This window comes from Lygodium microphyllum, chromosome 18 (genome assembly GCF_053477565.2).
Source record: "Lygodium microphyllum isolate KBCC chromosome 18, Lygodium_microphyllum_v1.1.10, whole genome shotgun sequence".
NCBI lineage: Eukaryota > Viridiplantae > Streptophyta > Polypodiopsida > Schizaeales > Lygodiaceae > Lygodium > Lygodium microphyllum.
The window spans coordinates 17,501-27,500 of record NC_141152.1 but is presented as its reverse complement, the minus strand read 5'-3'; positions in this window follow the sequence as shown (position 1 = coordinate 27,500).

Here is a 10,000-nt window from a genome sequence, read left to right as displayed (position 1 = left end):
CATTCCACCGTTTCACATCAACAAGAGCCCATCATGAGGTACACTCAACCCCACCGGGAACAAGCCCCGCCGACGAAGAAGCACCTCGATCACATCGTTCCATCGGTTTCGGTCCATCCGTATCGATACAAGCCGCACAATATTCACGACGAGAATCGCCGTTAGCATTGAGAACCATGGAGCTCGAACACGATCTCGCCAAAAACAAGACACGTGTTAAAGGCACCGCACTTCGCTCCTCACCGCCTAGTGGGCACATGTTGACCGCCACGACGCGATGTCCTCGCAAGGATAACCACAAGTCGCTTGAGCCTAACCGTTCGGCGGGGGGTACATGGCATTTGCTCACGAGACACTCCTCGCGGACAAGACGGATGCGGGGACCATACGCCTCACCTCACCCTCCCTTGGATCTCTAAGGAGTGTTTCGATGGAGCAAGCACCACTACCCTCATAGGTGTTTTCGGCTCCAACGGCAAGGCATACCTACAAAGCCCGAAATTTTCCTTGGGGGGGGGGGGAAGGGCGCCTCGCGACATGGCGTGTTGAGGGGGGAGGGGGGGCCGAATTTTGGTGGGGGGGGGGCGGGGGGCGCCGAATTTTGAAGGTGGGGGGGGCCGAAATTTTGAGGGGGGGTGGGGGGGGGGGGCGAATTTTTGAGGGGGGGGTGGGAGGGGGGGGGCCGAATTTTTGAGGGGGGGGGGAGGGGGGGTTGGTGTGTGTTGAGAGGGGCCGAATTTTGAAGGGGGGGGGGGGGGGGGGGCGAATTTTTGAGGGGGGGTGGGGGGGGGAGGGGTGGTGTGGTGTGTGTTGAGAGGGGGGGCGAATTTTGGAGGGGGGGTAGGGGTGGTGTGGTGTGGTGTGTGTTGGGGGGGGGGAGGGGGGCAGAATTTTTGAGGGGGCGTCATGGTGGGTGGGTGGGTGTGTTAAGGGGAGGGGAGCACGTCGCGTCTTGTCATGTCAACACACACCACACCACCCCTCCCCCCCTCAAAAATCCCCCCCCCCTCAACACACACCACACCACCCCTCCCCTTCCCCCCCTCCAAATTTCGCCCCACCCTCAACACACACCACCCCACCCCTCCCCCCCCCCGCCCCCAAAAAATTCGCCCCCCCCAACACACACCACCCCACCCCCCCCCCCAACACACACCACACCACCCCTCCCCCGCCCCCCCCCCCCTCAACACACACCACACCACCCCTCCCCCCCCCCCCAACACACACCACACCACCCCTCCCCTTCCTCCCCACCAAATTTCGCCCCCCCCTCAACACACACCACCCCACCCCTCCCCCCCCCCGCCCCCAAAAAATTCGCTCCCCCCCCCAACACACACCACCCCACCCCCCCCCCAAAAAAATTCGGCCACCCCCCTCAACACACACCACACCACACCACACCACCCCTCCCCTTCCCCCCCTCATAATTTCGCCTTCCCCTCAACACACACCACCCCACCCCTCCCCCCCCCCCAAAAATTCGCCCCCCCGTCCAAATTTCGCCCCTTCCCCCCCCAAAAATTCGCCCCCCCCCCCTCAACACACACCACGCCACACCACCCCTCCCCACCCCCCCCTCAACACACACCACCCCACACCACCCCTCCCCCCCCCCCCTCAACACACACCACACCACCCCTCCCCTTCCCCCCCTCCAAATTTCGCCCCCCCTCAACACACACCACCCCACTCCTCCCCCGCCCCCGCCCCCAAAAAATTCGCCCCCCCCAACACACACCACCCCACCCCCCCCCAAAAAAATTCGGCCACCCCCCTCAACACACACCACACCACACCACCCCTCCCCCCCTCCAAAATTTGCCCCCCCACCCCCCGGCCCCAACACACACCACCCCTCCCCCCCCCCCAAAAATTCGCGCCCCCCCCTCAATACACACCTCCCCACCCTTCCCACCCCCCCCTCAACACACACCACACCACCCCCCCCCCCTCTCAAAAATCCCCCCCCCTCAACACACACCACACCACCCCTCCCCTTCCCCCCCTCCAAATTTCGCCCACCCCTCAACACACACCACCCCACCCCTCCCCCCCCCCCCAAAAATTCGCCCCCCCCCCTCAACACACACCACCCCACACCACACCACCCCTCCCCCCCCCAAAAAAATCCCCCCCCCCGCCCTCAACACACACCACCCCACCCCCCCCCTCAACACACACCACCCCTCCCCCCCCCTCAAAAATCCCCCCCCCCCCCTCAACACACACCACACCACACCACACCACACCACCCCTCCCCTTCCCCCCCTCGAAATTTCGCCCCACCCTCAACACACACCACCCCACCCCTCCCCCCCCGCCCCAAAAATTTGCCCCCCCTCCAAATTTCGCCCCTTCCCCCCCCAAAAATTTGCCCCCCCCCTCAACACACACCACACCACACCACCCCTCCCCCCCCTCCAAAATTCGCCCCCCCCCTCAAAAATTCCCCCTCCCCCTCAACACACACCACACCACCCCTCCCCCCCCCTCAACACACACCACACCACCCCTCCCCTTCCCCTCCACCAAATTTCGCCCCCCCCTCAACACACACCACCCCACCCCTCCCCCCCCCGCCCCCAAAAAATTCGCCCCCCCCCCCCAACACACACCACCCCACCCCCCCCCAAAAAAATTCGGCCACCCCCCTCAACACACACCACACCACACCACACCACCCCTCCCTCCCCCCTCCAAAATTCCCCCCCCCCCCCCCCCCCCGCCCCCAACACACACCACCCCTCCCCCCCCCCAAAAATTCGCCCCCCCCCTCAATACACACCTCCCCACCCTTCCCCCCCCCCCCCTCAACACACACCACCGCACCTCCCCCTCAACACACACCACACCACACCACACCACACCACCCCTCCCCCCCCCCCTCAACACACACCACACCACACCACCCCTCCCCTTCCCCCCTCCAAATTTAGCCCCCCCCTCAACACACACCACCCCACCCCTCCCCCCCCCCCAAAAAATTCGCCCCCCCCTCCAAATTTCGCCCCTTCCCCCCCCCAAAAATTCGCCCCCACCCCTGAACACACACCACACCACACCACCCCTCCCCCCCCCCATCAACACACACCACCCCACACCACCCCTTCCCCCCCCCCCCCCTCAACACACACCACCCCACCCCCCTCCCCCCCCCCCGTCAAAAATTCCCCCCCCCCTCAACACACAAAACACCACCCCTCCCCCCCCCCCTGAACACACACCACACCACACCACCCCTCCCCCCCCCCCCCCAAAAAAATTGGCCCCCCCCTCAACACACACCACACCACACCACCCCTCCCCCCCCCCTCCAAAATTCGCCCCCCCCCCTCAACACACACCACCCCACACCACCCCCCCCCCAAAAATTTCCCCCCCCCCTCAACAAACACCACCCCATCCCCCCCCCCTAAACACACACCACACCACCCCTCCCCCCCCCCTCAAAAATCCCCCCCCCCTCAACATACAAAACACCACCCCTCCCCCCCCCCCCTCAACACACACCACACCACACCACCCCTCCCTCCCCCCCTCCAAATTTTGCCCCCCCCCCCCCCCAAAAATTGCCCCCCCCCCTAAACACACACCACACCACACCACCCCTCTCCCCCCCTCCAAAATTCGCCCCCCCCCCCCAACACACACCACCCCACACCACCCCTCCCCCCCCAAAAATTCCCGCCCCCCCCAACACACACCTCCCCACCCCCCCCCCTCAACACACACCACACCACACCACCCCTCCCCCCCCCCCCAAAAATTCCCCCCCCCCCTCAACACACAGCACACCACCCCTCCCCCCGCCTCAAGAATCCCCCCCCCCCTCAACACACACCACACCACCCCTCCCCTTCCCCCCCTCCAAATTTCGCCCCCCCCTCAACACACACCACCCCACCCCACCCCTCCCCCCCCCCCCCCGCCCCCAAAAAATTCGCCCCCCCCCCAACACACACCACCCCACCCCCCCCCCAAAAATTCGGCCACCCCCCTCAACACACACCACACCACACCACACCACCCCTCCCCCCCCCCAAAAATTCGCGCCCCCCCCCTCAATACACACCTCCCCACCCTTCCCCCCCCCTCAACACGCACCACCCCACCCCCCCCCCCTCAACACACACCACACCACACCACCCCTCCAAGGGTGTTTTTGAGGGGGCGTGATGGAGGGTGGGTGGGTGTGTTAAGGGGAGGGGAGCACGTCGCGTCGTGTCAGGCCATGGGGCGCGGGGGGGGGGGAATTTCGCCCCCCCCTCAACACACACCACCCCACCCCACCCCCCCCCGCCCCCAAAAAATTCGCCCCCCCCCCCCCAACACACACCACCCCACCCCCCCCCCCAAAAATTCGGCCACCCCCCTCAACACACACCACACCACACCACACCACCCCTCCCCCCCCAAAAAATTCGCGCCCCCCCCCCCCTCAATACACACCTCCCCACCCTTCCCTCCCCCCCCCCTCAACACGCACCACCCCACCCCCCCCCCCCCCCTCAACACACACCACACCACCCCTCCCCCCCCTCAAAAATCCCCCCCCCCCTCAACACACACCACACCACACCACCCCTCCAAGGGTGTTTTTGAGGGGGCGTCATGGAGGGTGGGTGGGTGTGTTAAGGGGAGGGGAGCACGTCGTGTCGTGTCAGGCCATGGGGCGCGGAGGGGGGGCATTGCGTTGGGTGGGTGTGTGTGTTAAGGGGAGGGTGGCACATCGCATCGTGTCGTGTCATGGGGGGGCGGGATCCCATGGGGGGGGATGTCATGGGGGGGGGGGGCGCGTCGCATCGTGTCGTGTCATGGGGGGGGTGGGGTGAGGATGTCATGGGGGGGGGGGGCGCGTCGCATCATGTCGTGTCATGGGTGGGGGGGCTGGGGTGGGGATGTCATGGGGGGGATCGCGGCACGTCGCGACATGGTGTGGTGTGTGTTGAGGGGGGAAGGGGGGGGCGCGTCGCGTCGTGTCGTGTCATGGCGGGGCGCGTCGTGTCATGGGGGCTGGGGGGGATGTCATGGGGGGGCCGAATTTTTGAGGGGGGGTGGTGTGTGTTGAGGGGGGAGGCGAATTTTTGAGGGGGGGGACGTCATGGGGGGGGGCGCATCGCGTCGTGTCGTGTCATGGGGGATGGGGGGATGTCATGGGGGGGGAAGGGGGGTTGTCATGTTATGTTGGGGAGGGGGCGCGTCGCGTCATGTCGGGGCATGGTGGGGGGGAGGGGGCATCGCGACACCCCGCGTCACCCCCCACGACACGGCACACCCCCCCACCCCACCCCACCGCACCCCCTACAACGCGGCGCCTCCCCCCCACCCCACCTCGAAAAACCCCACTCCATCCACAGCACCCCACCACTCCTCCAAAAACCAGGCTCGACCCACCGTGCCCCGCCTCACTCCCCCATGACACGGCGCACCCTCCACCCCACCGCACCCCCCCACGATGCCCCCCGCACCCCACCTCGAGAAACCCCGCTCCCTCCACACCACCCCACCACGCCTCCGAAAACCCCGCTCGACCCACCCCACCTCGCGTGAGCCCCCCCACGACACGGCACACCCCCCACACCCCACCGCACCCCCCCACGACACGGCGCACCCCCCCACCCCCCCTCACCCCACGTCGAAAAACCCCGCTCGACCCACCCAACCCCGCGTCACTCCCCCATGACACGGCACACCCCCCACCCCACCGCAACCCCCGCACGACGCCACCCCCCCCGCACCCCACCTCGAAAAACCCCGCTCCCTCCACGCCACACCACAAATGCCTCCGAAAACCCCGCTCGACCCACCCCACCCCGCGTCACCCCCCCACGACATGGCGCACCCCCCACCCCACCGCACCCCCCAACGACGCCGCCCCGCACCCCACCTCAAAAAACCCCGCTCCCTCCATACCACCCCACCACGCCTCCTAAAACCCCGCTCGACCCACCCCACCTCGCGTCAGCCCCCCACGACACGGCACACCCCCCACACCCCACCGCACCCCCCCACGACGCGGCGCATATCCCCCCCCCCGCACCCCACCTCGAAAAACCCCACTCGACCCACCCAACCCCGCGTCACTCCCCCAGGACACGGCGCACCCCCACCCCACCGCACCCCCCCACGACGCGGCGCATATCCCCCCCCCCCCCGCACCCCACCTCGAGAAACCCCGCTCGACCCACCCCACCCCGCGTCACCCCCGCACGACACGGCGCACCCCCCCACCCCACCGCACCCCCCCACGACGCCCCCCCTCCCACCCCACCTCGAAAAACCCCGGTCCCTCCATGCCACACCACCACGCCTCCGAAAACCCCGCTCGTCCCACCCCACCCCGCGTCTCCCCCCCACGACACGGCGCATCCCCCCACCCCACCGCATCCCCCACGACGCCCCCCCGCACCCCACCTCGAAAAACCGCGCTCCCTCCACAGCACCCCACCTCTCCTCCAAAAACCCCGCTCGACCACCCCCACCCCGCGTCACCCCCCACGACGCCCCCCCGCACCCCACCTCGAAAAACCCCGCTCCCTCAACAGCACCCCACCTCTCCTCCAAAAACCCCGCTTGACCACCCCAACCCCGCGTCACTCCCCCACGACACGGCGCACCCCCCCACCCCACCGCACCCCCCCACGACGCCCCCCGCACCCCACCTCGAAAAACCGCGCTCCCTCCACAGCACCCCACCTCTCCTCCAAAAACCCCGCTCGACCACCCCCACCCCGCGTCACCCCCCACGACGCCCCCCCGCACCCCACCTCGAAAACCCCGCTCCCTCCACAGCACCCCACCTCTCCTCTAAAAACCCCGCTTGACCACCCCAACCCCGCGTCACTCCCCCATGACACGGCGCACCCCCCCACGACGCCCCCCCCGCACCCCACCTCGAAAAACCCCGCTCCCTCCACACCACCCCGCCACGCCTCCAAAAAACCGCGCTCGACCCACCCCACCCCGCGTCACGGCGCACCCCCCACCCCACCGCACCCCCCCATGACGCCCCCCCCACCCCACCTCGAAAAACCGAGCTCCATCCACAGCACCCCACCTCTCCTCCAAAAACCCCGCTCGACCCACCCCACCCCGCGTCACCCCCCCACGACACGGCGCACCCCCCACCCCACCGCACCCCCCACGACGCCCCCCCCGCACCCCACCTCGAAAAACCCCGCTCCCTCCACGCCACACCACAAATGCCTCCGAAAACCCCGCTCGACCCACCCCACCCCGCGTCACCCCCCCACGACATGGCGCACCCCCCACCCCACCGCACCCCCCAACGACGCCGCCCCGCACCCCACCTCGAAAAACCCCGCTCCCTCCATACCACCCCACCACGCCTCCGAAAACCCCGCTCGACCCACCCCACCTCGCATCAGCCCCCCACGACACGGCACACCCCCCACACCCCACCGCACCCCCCCACGACGCGGCGCATATCCCCCCCCCCCGCACCCCACCTCGAAAAACCCCACTCGACCCACCCAACCCCGCGTCACTCCCCCAGGACACGGCGCACCCCCCACCCCACCGCACCCCCCCACGACGCGGCGCATATCCCCCCCCCCCGCACCCCACCTCGAAAAACCCCGCTCGACCCACCCCACCCCGCGTCACCCCCCCACGACACGGCGCACCCCCCACCCCACCGCACCCCCCCACGACGCCCCCCCCACCCCACCTCGAAAAACCCCGCTCCCTCCACGCCACACCACCACGCCTCCGAAAACCCCGCTCGACCCACCCCACCCCGCGTCTCCCCCCCACGACACGGCGCACCCCCCCACCCCACCGCACCCCCCCACAACGCCCCCCCGCACCCCACCTCGAAAAGCCGCGCTCCCTCCACAGCACCCCACCTCTCCTCCAAAAACCCAGCTCGACCACCCCCACCCCGCGTCACCCCCCACGACGCCCCCCCGCACCCCACCTCGAAAAACCCCGCTCCCTCCACAGCACCCCACCTCTCCTCCAAAAACCCCGCTTGACCACCCCAACCCCGCGTCACTCCCCCACGACACGGCGCACCCCCCGCCCCACCGCACCCCCCCACGACGCCCCCCCGCACCCCACCTCGAAAAACCGCGCTCCCTCCACAGCACCCCACCCCTCCTCCAAAAACCCCGCTCGACCACCCCCACCCCGCGTCACCCCCCACGACGCCCCCCCTCACCCCACCTCGAAAAACCCCGCTCCCTCCACAGCACCCCACCTCTCCTCCAAAAACCCCGCTTGACCACCCCAACCCCGTGTCACTCCGCCATGACACGGCGCACCCCCCCACGACGCCCCCCCCGCACCCCACCTCGAAAAACCCCGCTCCCTCCACACCACCCCGCCACGCCTCCAAAAAACCGCGCTCGACCCACCCCACCCCGCGTCACGGCGCACCCCCCACCCCACCGCACCCCCCCACGACGCACCCCCCTCCCACCCCACCTCGAAAAACCGAGCTCCATCCACAGCACCCCACCTCTCCTCCAAAAACCCCGCTCGACCCACCCCACCCCGCGTCACCCCCCCACGACACGGCGCACCCCCCCACCCCACCGCACCCCCCCACGACGCCCCCCCCGCACCCCACCTCGAAAAACCCCGCTGCCTCCACGCCACACCACCACGCATCCGAAACCCCGCTCGACCCGTGTCACCCCCCCACGACACGGCGCACCCCCCCACGACGCCCCCCCCGCACCCCACCTCGAAAAACCCCGCTCCCTCCACAGCACCCCGCCACGCCTCCGAAAACCCCGCTCGACCCACCCCACCCCGCGTCACCCGCCACGACACGGCGCACCCCCCCACAACGCCCCCCCCGCACCCACCTCGAAAAACCCCGCTCCCTCCACGCCTCCGAAGACCCCGCTCGACCCACCCCACCCCGCGTCACCCCCCCACGACACGGCGCACCCCCGCACCCCACCTCGAAAAACCCCGCTCCCTCCACAGCACCCCGCCACGCCTCCGAAAACCCCGCTCGACCCACCCCACCCCGCGTCACCCGCCACGACACGGCGCACCCCCCCACAACGCCCCCCCCGCACCCACCTCGAAAAACCCCGCTCCCTCCACGCCTCCGAAAACCCCGCTCCACCCACCCCACCCCGCGTCACCCCCCCACGACACGGCGCACCCCCGCACCCCACCTCGAAAAACCCCGCTCCCTCCACAACACCCCGCCACGCCTCCGAAAACCCCGCTCGACCCACCCCACCCCGCGTCACCCCCCACGACACGGCGCACCCCCCCACCCCACCGCACCCCCCACGACGCCCCCCCCGCACCCCACCTCGAAAAACCCCGCTCCCTCCACGCCTCCGAAAACCCCGCTCGACCCACCCCACCCCGCGTCACCCCCCCACGACGCCCCCGCGCACCCCACCTCGGAAAACCCGCTGCATCCACACCACCCCACCCCACCTCGAAAAACCCGCTGCATCCACACCACCCCACCCCGCGTCACGGCACACCCCACCGCACCCCCCCTCGACGCGGCGCATCCCCCCCGCACCCCACCTCGAAAAACCCCGCTCCATCCACACGACCCCGTCACGCCTCCAAAAACCCCGCTCGACCCAGCCCACCCCGCGTCACCCCCCCACGACACGGCGCACCCTCCACCCCACCGCACCCCCCGACGACGCGGCGTATCCCCCGCGCACCCCACCTCCAAAAACCCCGCTCGACCCACGGCACGTCACCTCACCCCCCCACGACATGGCACACCCTCCCTCCTAAGAAATCCCGCTCCGCAATGACACGGCACACACACCCCACTGCACACGACCCCCTCCCGCGACACGAAACCTTCCACCCCCCGACGGACCTCCTCAAGAAACCCCCCCACGACATGGCACCCCCCCGCGACATGGCACACCCTCCCTCCTCAGAAATCCCCGCTCCAACAACCCGCCCGCGCAACATGGCACGCCCTCCCTCCTCGGAAAAACCCCGCTCCACCGAACCCCCCACAACATGGCACACC